At 43.1% G+C, this 12,295-nt stretch overlaps 1 protein-coding gene and 1 long non-coding RNA gene across 2 annotated transcripts in view; one reads left to right on the top strand and one right to left on the bottom strand.

The window, feature by feature from the left end:
• Positions 1-12,295, top strand: part of KCNK9 (potassium two pore domain channel subfamily K member 9) — an 82,138-nt gene that overhangs the window by 8,839 nt on the left and 61,004 nt on the right. The gene's annotated exons all lie outside the window — the stretch shown is intronic.
• LOC146442474 (uncharacterized) lies at positions 6,414-9,511 on the bottom strand. The gene is made up of 3 exons (XR_014850279.1): positions 8,279-9,511; positions 8,087-8,204; positions 6,414-7,776 (listed from the first exon to the last, which is right to left on the bottom strand). It is a non-coding gene; the product is annotated as an uncharacterized LOC146442474 (long non-coding RNA).

The raw sequence follows: 12,295 nt of genomic DNA, 5'->3' as shown, positions 1-12,295 counted from the left end.
AATCTTGAGGAAGAATGTTTATATTTTTATTCTATTTTTTTGGTGGTGTGTGGTTCTTTTCTTGTTGTTTGTTTGTTTTCCTTACTTTCATGACTGCCAGACATTTAACAACCTCTTCTGATCTATCATCTTCTGATCCACGGAGATGCCTTTTCTTTTTTCTGAAGTGTAATGTGCACTTACTTTTCTTCTGTTTCAGGGGAAGAACCCCTGAAGTTTCTTGGCAGTTTTTTTCTTTTTAAAGAGTTAAATGACTTTTTTTTTTAATACCCGGCCAATTTCTGCAAGAGGCTTATACAGCCATCAGTTGGTTAAAGGGTTCAGTATCCTCTTTAACTGCTTTCATTATGGAGGTGATTAGGGCGTGCCAGTGAAAGGAATCTCTCTATTAAGGACCTTTATTTGTTACTTATTAGGATGATTAGGAGGGAGCAGACTGCATTGTCCTTTCAATTCCCTGCACCAGCAGGAAAAAGGAGCTTCAGAGAAAAGCAGGCAAGTAGTGGGGTTAAAAGGTACCTGATGGGAAGCTGATTGTCTCCTTGCTCTCCCAACAGAGAAGAAGACCTTCTCAGGCAGAAAAATTTCACAGAGAGCTTGAGGGCACAGATTGATGAATGAAACCTGCTGCAGCTCTCTCTAATTGTGTACTGCAGGAGATTAGCTCCAAGGAAATGCTCATAGACTCCCAATTTAGGGATATTCTTGGCATATTGAAGGGAAGATAGAAATGAGAGTTCTACTCCCAAGGCAATTGGCAATGTCAGCAATTTCCGAGGCATGCTACCATTAACTCATTACAGAGGTGTTTTGGGTGCAGATAGAATATTTTATTTCTTCCACCCTCCTTTCTCTTGATGTCCTCTGGAGAGGATGTCTTCCTCCTATGTTTGAAGCAACTCAGGTTGTGGGAGCTGTGTCAGAAATTAAATGTTGTAACAAACCTGTAGCCACTCGAATTTTGATTAGTCACTTTGCTTCCTTCCACACCCATACGCAACTTCTCAGGACCAGACACTACTGTAGGGAAAGGTGTCAAAAATTCTTGTTTCAAATGTCTATGTCTCCATTACTTGAACTAATGAACAGTTGCTGTTAGCTGTTAATAGTTTGAACTGTTATAGTGAAACAAGTCTGATTTCACTCAGAGAAAATAATGTTTGCAGCCGGAATAGTTTTTAAAAATATGCAGTTTGGTGCTTAATTTAACTTTGCTCTGGATGCATATAAAATATTGTTCTGCAGTAAAATGAACTCCAGCAGCAGGAAGGACATGGAGCTCTGACCATAAGGCTCTGCATGCAGGCTGTGTCATGTAAGATACTGCATCAGGAATATTTTAAAACGGTTCATGAAATAAAGATGATTGAACTCTCCGTTACAATCTTGCATCAGAAAAACACCTCATACTTGCAGAGGTGACTTGAAGTCTCAATGCTTGCCCATATTTTTTCTGGCCTTTGGGGACTTCTTGGGCTTGCAGAGGCAGACCATGAATTTTAGAAGAGTTCCTTACAGGATAAAGTATATTTTCTGCTGAGGACTAGAAACAGTAGAAGGATGCCCTTTCAGCATGATTCAGGATCATCACATATACTAGGCTGTCAAAAAAAACCCCCTGGATTGCCCCAGACTGCCAAAGAAGGAAAAAAAAACCTGTATTTTGGGATGTGGAAGTCTGGAGACCAACATTTAAAGTTGTCTACCCACCATCACTTTGACACGTCTTCTATAAAAGTTCTTAATCTACTTTTTTTTGTGTTTGGTTTTTTTTCAGTATTACTTAGGTGTGTTAGAAATGAGATAAGGCTGGTTCTACGCAATTGATAGTTAAACTGCAGCACTGGATCTGTGCCATCGGAAGCACCTGGAAATCCCAGTGATTTGACCTGAACTCTTCAGTTGACCTTTCAACTGATATATTGAGAATTCAGTGATCTTCCCAACCTCTCTACTTTAGATTTTCTCCCCTCTTTTGCTTCTTCCATGTGGGAATGAAGATCCCAAAAAGAGGAAGGAGGTGGTTGCTGTTCAGTCTGTACTGATACCCTATCAGCTTTTTTGTTCACTTCTGGTATTTTTCTCTGACAAACGAAAAAAGGATCATCCAGTCTTTTGGCAACAAAGGCTTAAGCTCTTAAAACACATCCTGCCTAGTAGTAAAAGACCTGTTATTTAAAGGGCACTTTTCAAAACAATTAGTACTTTAGTAACAATGTGTTTGCCTTAATGAGTGCACTCTGGCAGTCAGAGGAAACAGCATAAGCTGATACCTAGAGATGTAGACTAACATGGGCAAATTAGCAGTGCTCCAAGTCAGTTACTGAATGTACTGCACATCCAAGAGGTTTATTTTAATGAGTGAAAAGCACTAGGTATGGCTTGGGTTTTTTTTTTTTCTCCCCAAATATCCATTCCCTTTAATTCTGAATTTTCATTCAGAAGCCCTTGTACCACTCCTATACTTGTGATAGTTTATGCTGTATGGGCTGCATTCAGGTCTGGTTTGACTTTCTGGACTGACACTAGAGACGATTTTTCACAAAGCCTCAGACTTGCTTCGTTGCTGTTGCTATCTGATGTTTGAAGTCAGTGTCCTTACGATGTAGTAGGTCAGCTGCTGGCATTTTGGTATGATATAGATTTCTTTCAAAAGGTTTCAGGAGATTTTTCCTTTGCCAAGATGGATCACAGAAAAGGTGGCATTGAAGAGGTAGAGGCATGGGCTGCAAGCTTGGCTGAGTATCCAGCAGTAAGTGTCACAATGGAAGCTGCTGGCTCTTGAGCATGTGTGGTCCTGATTTGGGTGACTAGCTGGAACCTGACTGCAGGTTGGGTGATGAGGAGTTAAAAACTATTTCCATGGTCTCTGAGAAGAATCGAGCCTGTGGAGCATTCCAAAGCTGATCAAAACCACAGGTCTGTTCCTGAAGACCTTGAGTATGGCACAGTGAATAAGGAAGGGTGTTAAACAAAGCGAGGAAGCATTAGAGTGACCACAGAGAAAAAGACCTTTCAAGCAATGACACTTGTGAAGTACATTGCCTGGGGGAGGCGTGGGCTCTTCTCTGCTAGGTCTTGCAGAACAAGATGGACAAGCATCTGCCAGGAATGACCGATGCATTCTGTCCTGCCTTGCGGCAAGGTATGGACTGGCTACTCATCCAGTATTTTTAATGGTTCCCTACACACACAGGCTGTTTGAAGTTTGTCTTGGATCTTGCTTGGGATCTATGTAAGTTTATCTTGGCCTTTTTTTTCCTGAAGGTTCGTGCCTCCCTGAGGGATTATCAGTCCATCCTACAATTCTGTCTCCAGCTGAATATCTGGATAAGAATCAAACCTCTTCTCTAAGCAGCAACTGTTCAGTGTTAGCAGTGTCACTGGCTTTTTATGGCTGCTGTTTGAACAGTTCTACCAGTGGCTGTTGCAGGGAAAAACAAACATGCTGCCTATCTTTAAAAAAGGGACAGGAGGGAACACGGGTAGTTAATGCTCAGTCAACCTAAATTTGATCTTCAGAAAGATATTTGACCAAGCTGTTAATCAGCGTGAAAGTACCTAGGGGATAACAAGGGACAAGCTGGAACAAGCCCAGATTTTTCTTGAGTAACTCATGCTGGACTTCTCTGGGTTGTTTTTATTCCAGCAGATAGCTGATAAAGGGGGAAGCAGTAGGTTGTGACATTTATTGCATATGTGGCATGATAAGAGCATTGAGTTCTCATAATTACAATAGAAAATCCTAGACTGGATTGAACTGCAAGATGGGTGCAAAGTCTGGATGGACACATGCTCTGGACAAGAGGCTGGACAGTGGCTCCACTTACCACATGTGTGAAAAACATGCACTGTGCAGGGGTAAATGGGGCAGAAAATACAAACCCATAGATCTGCTAAATCTGCCACCAGATAATTTCACATATATTCAGAAATATTCATCACTGGTTTTCTGTCAAATTGGATGGACAAAACATAGACAGTCATACAGGGCTCTGTCCTGTGGCTGGTACTGTTCAAGTTTCCCATTAATGGCTTGTCTGATAGAACAGAGAGTACACATATTAATTGTGAGAGGGGTAGCTAGCACTGCGAGGGGAGGAGCAGAATACAAAATGATTTTGTTAAATTGAACAAATGGTCTGGAATCAATATGATGAAATTCAATATAGTCAAGTGCAAAGAATTACACTGAAGAAGAAAATATCAAAGACACATATAGAAGAATGGTATGAACTGACTAGATGCAAGTACTACTACATCATGCTGATAAAGTGGTAAAGCTTTGGCTTGGAAACTGGATGCAGTTATGGGCACACAGTTTTGAGAAAAATCAAAATGCTGGAAGAAAACCTGTATTCAGTGTGAAGTGGACAGAGATTGTTTAGTCTATATGAAATATATGAAGGGGGAATAATAACAGCTTCAAACATGTGCAATGTTGTTGTAAAGAGCACACTGAGAGATTTTTTCTGCAGACATACCCAAGGTTTGCTCTTCAGCACCACAGATGTAGGTTGATCATCAGCTGTTACATGATCTGTAAGGAACCTCCAGAGTGTCAGTAGTGGGACATTTGTCTGAAGTGATTAGTTGTCCAAAACACATGGGTTTGGTGTACTTCAGCCTGCCTCAGGTCTGAATGGGTTTGATTTCCTCTTGAGGTCCCTCCAAGTCATGTGTTCCTAGGAATGGGTGGCTGAGACCTGCTCTACAGGACCTGCCTGGTGAGTTGAGTAATCCCTAAGTGATGGACTGAGGATCTGAGCATCATGCAACAGGTCAAATGGTTTATTGAGGCTTCTCCCAGCCTTCAGCTTCTGGGATTATTCACTCAATGTTTCTAAATGCTGTGCTGAATCTACAGCAACACTTGCTGTCTGACAGTAGACTTTGTGATGGCCAAGGCTGAACTTGCCTTTAGGAGAGCTTTCTGCTAAAACAGGCATCAATATGCATCTTGCAACCCCTGCTCACTTGGCATTTTGGGTTGCACGTTCTGTCATGCTGAAACAAAGAGGTTCTTCCTCTTTCCCTAAATCCCATGCATACAAACCAGCAATTTCCATAGCACAGACAATCATCCAATCTGTTATCTTGGCAGACACCAATGCCTTTGTACTTTGGAAGAAGGAAATCTATCCCATAATACACCTGTGCAATATGTGGCAATGGTGATTTTGTTGCTAACCCCTGCAGCAATCAGTTTATGCCCTCAAGCATGAGATTTGATTATCCTTGTCATTATCTAAGCTACAAATGTTATTAGCAGCCATAAAATTGTCCATTAAAGTGAGAGGAATTACTTGCCTGCACCAGGGGGAGAACAGATAATTTACCACACAGATTTAAGCCCAAATGCACTTTTTTTTTCCCAGAAGAACCCTCTAAGCCTTTGTACAGCCTCCATTTTTTGATTTCAAAACCTGATTCCCCCATCACAGCCTTCAAGTCTGGGTTTTTTACCATAATAGTGATGTAGATACCTGCTGTTGAAATACCCTCAGAGATTGTGACCATGTATTTCTTCTATGACCCACAGCTTCAATGAATGCTTCCCTAGCTCTGGAAGTGCAGATGCCCAAACTTTGGTTGGGTTCCATATTTTCTAGACTTCAGCATTGGTCTGAACTTCATTTACACAAAAGCAGTTCTGGATGCCTTGGGCTGACTTGGCATCCATGGACTGACTGTGCATGTGTGGATGTAGGTTGGGTGTAGGATTGGTTGATTTGCTCCTAGCAGGGCCATTTGCATAGGTTTTCTTGATCCTGCAATACTAGGTTTTTATGAGAGGAAGAAGTGATGTATCACAGGGGCCAAGAAAAGATGCTATATCTGAGTGGGTGAGATCCAGGGTAGTGTCTGAAAAATTTCTTTGTCTTCCCTGGGACTGGCTGATTCATCCCCTTCCCACCACCCTGTTAATTCCTGTTCATATATCAGTTCACCGTAAAGCTACTTCTTTATTCCCATGTGGTATTGTGTTCCCATCCCCTTCCAACAACAGGGAGTGGGAGAGAACACCTACAGCTTTCCCAACAGACAAAAATGGTGGATCCTGACAGACTGGAACAGATTCTGATCACAGTTGTTCTCTGTAAATCCTGTGGAACTTGGTTGTTTTGGTGCAATTGTTGACTTTAAACTGAGATAAATGTGTGCAGAATGTGGTCTGGAGAGCCTGTATTTTGAAGGAAGCATCTCCTCCTACTCGCCCAACAAATTTACACACACACGGTGTCGCATCGATATTAGCTCCTGTAGCAAATGCAAAATATGTCAGCAGCCTGAAAGGAATAGAAAATGTTCTCAAACAGGGCTTAAAAAAGTAAACAAACATCATATAACCAACAAAATCAATACAGTTTCATATTAGCCATTACAGATAGCTCTGTCTTTGTCTACATCATACTGCACACATTTCAGTGCTGTGGAAAATGTAGATCCCAGGGGACCTGATTTCATAACTTGGAGATGGTGTATTGAATACAGGGCCTGAGATAGAAGGCCTGGAAGAGATTTCTGTTAAATAACAGAAGAGGTTTTCTCCTTGAACCCCTCAAAAGAACATTAACTGAGTCAAAGGAATGTAAATATATATATGAAATGAATATATATTAGTGGGTGTTACAACATTAATAGAAACAACTCTTCAAAAACTTTTTTCCTAAGTCATCTCCAGTAACTTAAGAAAAGACTTTTTGAAAACTAGTGTTAGGTTCAGGGTGTCCAAGAGGGGACAACCTTTCAGCTGTCTGCATTCTAAAAGCTTTGTCTTCCTTAGGCTGCTCTTCTGCTTGAAAGGAATGTGAGATGAAGAAATGTCCTTATTCTTTCCAGCCTTTGCCTCATGGCCTTCCTTTGCTCATCATGTCTTCCAACACAGTCAGTAATACTCTAGCTTTTCTTCTGGGCTTCTCTATTGAATTCCTTCAAGCCAAGCTGCTCTTGGCTGCTGTAAGCAATCCCTCTTGTCCTGTTCCTTTGAGATCTTGATAACCGTGTTTATCCAGGAAGAAAGAGTCTAGGCTGCAAACGAAGCAGGTGGTTGATGCTCTTCCTAACCAGAAGAGCACATCTCAGTGGAAGTTGTGGGAGGTTTAATAGCAGGAAATGCTCCTGCTATTAAAGTGACCCAGTGTCATTCTTTGGTTGCTTGTCTAATACACTTAATATTGGGGGAGCATCTGTGACTTTTGGATAGTGACTTTTGCTTCCATTCACAGTGCAGAGCTCTTTGCCAAGGAGAGGCTGGCAAGATTTCCTGCACAGCACATTGGTAGAGATTTGAAGAAGAGGAAGAAGCTGGAAACAACTATTAGGACAAAATGGACCATTGCTTGGAATCCTACATTCAGGTGATTTCCTGAAACAGAAATGTTTGGGTTTGGTGGTCTTTGGTCTTCTGGAATTTTAGTTCCATGGATCAGCAAAACTGTGCATGCTCACTGAGGCTGCTGGAGAGCCACAGGAGCTGTGCCCCACTGTGTTTGCTTTTCCATTAGAAAGATAGTATTGCCTGAAATATAGATTGATAGATAATTAATTTTCTTTTAATGTGACATGCTCCAACCCTTTCACAAGTGTCCATAGTCCTTCTGGGACATCCACAGCCTTTCATCTTGAAGGGGAGACAGAAGGTTCTTCTCTCTCCTCTGCTTTCTACTGCACCTCCCTGCAGTGCTTGATGTTGATCTCAGTGCTCAGAGTGCCTGCAGCATGCACGAGACCCAGGGGCCTGGGTTTCTTGTCTCTTTAATGGCATTCTGTGAGCTTGTGTTCAGAGAGAGAGAGAGAAAGATCAAAGGCTGTGCGAGTGCACTGTGCTTGATTTTGCTTACACCAATACAAATCGATTGACTTCACCGAGTTATGAGGGATTTACAGCTAGGGGAGAACAGATTCTGACCTAATGGCTCCAAAAGAGGCTTTTCTTGGATGAGCAATGTAATTAGAGCACTGGAACATACAGATTTCGTGACTCATCTGTGGGTCTGCAGTCTTTTCTTTGCTTCTAGTAGGGTGTTCACTAATGTCACCACACTTTCATTTCACCCGTGGGCTGATCTAATGAAGGACCAACCTTTGCTTGAACAGAGATCTCTGTTCAGCTGCATCCTCCGATCTTCATGTCACTGTGAAAACTTCAAGCTCAGGACCAGACACTGGAGTAGTGGGAAATTTCCATTCTCTTTGTTGTACTGAAGCAGAGGATTAAAATAACTGCAAGAAACAAAGCAGGGGCCAGGGAGAATGGACTGATGACTGAGTCCACTTACCAATCTCATATATGTGTCCCAGCAAGGGGCAAAGTGATCTAGCACATGTGCCAACATCAATCTACTCCATATATGCAGCTGGAAAACAGTACATGCATTTTGTAATCACTAAAGCTTTTCACAGCTGGTTGGAGGTCTGGGGATGGAGTATTTTTGTTAGAAAGTGCTGCCTCACTGAGACTGCAAGCCATTCATTTGGGAAACTTTGTTGAGAACATTTCCTGAGTTTGGGGATGAGGAGGCGGCAATGGTTAGTGTAAGAGTGGCTTGGCATGTATTTGGGAAGACTGGAGCTGAGCAGACTGGGTGTCTGGGGACTGTGCTGGGCACAAGGGCCTGGCAGAGGAGTGACAGCACTGAGGACATGGAGGTGGTGCAGTTTGGACTGCTGGTTCTCCTTTGGTTGCAGTGTAACAGGAATCGGAATCCGGGGCGAGCTGTGGCAGTTTGGCTGGTGGCCACGACTGTGACAACAATAATGGCAGGGTGTGTCAGGGCAGAAGCTGTTACCCTGCTGCGTATACAGTGCCACCTCTTTCTCACCCATCTCTTGTTTCAGCTGAGCTGTGAAACCCCTTCAACACAGCTGTTTCACGAAAAGGTGGGGAAGCAGTGATGCAATGGACTGCAGTTTAGCATGGGAGATGTGAGACAGTGACACCAATCCTGGCATCACTGATGGCTCCTTCAGGAAGCCTGGGAGCATTGAGATGGGGAGCTCAGTGGAGGTGCCTACCTGACATGGAACCTTGTCCTTTGTATCTGTGTGCTCTCTTCTGAAGCCTTCCAGGTGCCAGAGTGCATCTGCACTCCAAAATTACAACCTGCCACAGCAATTCCTCTGCTAGATTTAGCCCTTTGAAGTGGGTGGCTTCTGATGTGTTTCGCATTCAGCACAGACTGTAAGACCCACCTGGGAAGAAGGTGAACTTCTGTGTGCTGAATCATGTGCCTCACCACTTGGCAGTGACAATAACACAACTATATGTGCAATTGGATTTGATGTTGGTTTTCTTCTGATTTGCCACTCATTGAGACTGAGAGCCAGTCATGATGATTGGTCCAGTCCTTGGATTCAAGCCCTGCTGCACTGGGCTCTGTACCAGCATGAAATTCAGAGTAATTTCAAAAAAGTGTCTAGAAGACCACAGAACTAAAGCTCCATTTTCAAAAGTAGCTTTTGCACTTAGGAGGCTGCTTTCCAGGCCAAGGAACCTTGTACCTGCCAAATATGGGTTTAGAAAACAAGTTGGTTGGAATGTGAAGTCATTGAAGAACACGAGAAAAATATGCCTTTTAGGACATTTAAATAAAAGGAGTACAGGTGCCTGGTAACTCCAAATCCTTTGGTAATCCACTTCTTCGGCTGTCACACAAAAATCCATTGGAAGATTTTTCTCTCCTGTTACACCTAAGGAGTAAATCTCCATGTGGAGTTTTAATGAAAGCTAGAGTCTGCTTGTACATAGACATTAAAGCTGCTCATTCTGCCTGCCGACTCATGAGGTACCAACTCATGTTGATTTTCACTTGATGAACACCTGCAAAGCACAGGAGTAAGTCTGTGCCTTAGAGAAATTTCTATTGCATTGAGACAGGTCACAAATGAGTGCAAGAAGTAGTAGGATGGAAGGAGAGGAAAATAATAACAGTTATATTCTGCTAATTGCTCTTAATTGCCACCATCACTGATCAGATGAGGAATTTATCCCAAGAAAGATACTGGGCTTGTGGGTTAGTTCAGGGACATCTTTTGCATCCAAGTTGCTGTGACGAACAATGCCTGGAGATGTATTTTGAAGAAGCCAAAAATTGTAGTCACAGCTGGCACAAATGGTGTTGCAGATGGGGGAGTGGGTGATGAGAAAAGGGAACTGGGAAAGATGGAATAGGGCTGTGTGGTCATGAAAAGCTTGAAGATGTGGGAAAAGGAGTAATTAGTAGAGAGAAAAGGGTGAAGTTCTTGAGGCATTGTGCTGCTCAGAAGTGTTGACCTTGTTTTCCTTTAATGTTTCTTCCAAGGTAGGTGAGGATATCCCACCTGAACAGGGTAGCTTGCAGGTATAGAACATTCCAGCTTAAGCAAGTGCAGTTTAGAACAGTCACAACTTGACTGACTTTCCCTGGGGTGCTGGTGGCAATTGGACTTGGCTGAGGGTTTTCTTTATGCTGTGTGTGATTGTAGGGATCTGGATGCAGGATGCACTGTCCTTTCTGAAAGAGTCTGAAGCTACGTATTGTATTGTTTAAGCCTCCAGAGATAAGCACTACCATATGTCCCCAGGCTATTTGCACTGCACAGCTATCTGTAATATGGTCTAATACAACGTAAGAGGTTCACACAGCTCACAAAGCTCCTATACAGGCAGGATTGGAGCATCTCAGCACTGTTTTGCCTGAACCTACAGGTTCTGTGTGCTCTCTGCACTGGTTTTAGCATCAGCCTCATTAGTAGCACAGCTCTTTTTAATGGTTACCAACACTTCAGCAAACTTTGGGGTTAAAACTCTGATGAGAGAGTCATAAAATGTTTTGTGCTGTTCTGACCTGTGGAGGTATTTGGCTGTAGGAACAGTTATACCTCAGCAGGATTAGATAATGTAGAAAGGCTAGACCTATGTCATTAAAGCCATTGATCAATAATCTGCAATCCTAATTTTCCAACCTCAGAGGTTTCTTAATGACTTCAGCTGAATTTGTGGACACCTTCCAGCTCTGGGTGTTTCGAAACAGACCTCTAAGGAGGGAATCTGCTCCAGCAATATGTGGCAGACATGCTGATACTTCTGTTTTCAGCCTGGGGCAGGGCCATGCAAACCTTTCTGGAGCTGTTCTCTAGGTTAAACCATGGTCGGGGAGTACTAAATATTGTCACTATTTCTTGTGTGACTGGAGAGAGCTGAATTACCTTGGGGAAGAAGGAACCGGCCAAATCCACTCTTGCTGCCACACTGCCCCAGAGAAGAATTTTGATGGTGAGCAGCACAGCTCCAAACTGCCTGTGATGTTCAGCTGCTGTCATTGCAATGCTGAGGCAGACGTGCCTCTTCCTCCCCGGATTGTGTATTTTGAGCACGTTGCAGTAGTGCTCTAAGTTAACATTTTTTTTTTCTCTTCCTCTACAGTGCCAGTCATTGCTTTTTCTTCATTTTAGTGATTAATTGCTCTAGATACTCCTGCTCCTGGACTGCAGGAGTACAATTTCTGTGCTGTATTTCATCTGAACTTGCTAAGCAAGTACAGGCAAACTTGGGGGAGTGCACACACCCACGTATTGCTAGGTAGAGATGGTTGCCAAAAGGACACCAAGTAAAAGAACAGTTAGTTCTTAAACAAGGGTATAATCTAATAAGATAAAAAAAAAGAAAATTACATACTGGAATCTTCAGTGCCTTTCCCCTCCCCCCAGTTTCAAAATTTACAGCTAGTACAACCCCTGACTAAAGCAGTGATTAAAATATATATAGGCATCTGTGCTTCTAAGAAAAGGAAGTGTGTCTGTTTGGGGAGCTGTGTGGAATGAGTTGGTGGATCTCAGTCCAACTTCTGGCAGACAGGTTTTCACATTGCTCAAACTCACCCTCTTGCCCAGCCCCCCTCCAGGGCTCGTGCCAAGGGCTCTTTAGCTATTCCTCATATGATCCCACCTGCTTTAGCATCTTCTGCAGGGATGGAGTGTTCCTCATGTTCCATTGTGTGCCTTCTGGGCCGGCAGCATGCATGTGGAGGGGAGAGCTGGCTGTGTTCTTGATTCTCCCCAGTGTGGCTGCTCCTTTGCATCTCACTCCACGTGATCCCCATGTGTTAGACACTTTTAGCCATCCACATGACTGGTTTTGCCTGGCATGTGGCATCATCTTTTCATCGTGCTGAAAAGAGGCCAGCGAGGAGGCACAGTGGTGTTTTGTGCCAGGACCATGGCATGGCTGCTGTCACTGATGTGCTGACACACTCACCTCTCATGGGGCCCCTCTGCCAAATGTATCAGGACCCTGCAATTTGTCTGGGATGTT

Source organism: Lichenostomus cassidix, chromosome 2, assembly GCF_008360975.1.
Source record: "Lichenostomus cassidix isolate B80296 chromosome 2, HeHo_3.0, whole genome shotgun sequence".
Classification (NCBI taxonomy): domain Eukaryota; kingdom Metazoa; phylum Chordata; class Aves; order Passeriformes; family Meliphagidae; genus Lichenostomus; species Lichenostomus cassidix.
This window is presented reverse-complemented; position numbering and strand designations above follow the sequence as displayed.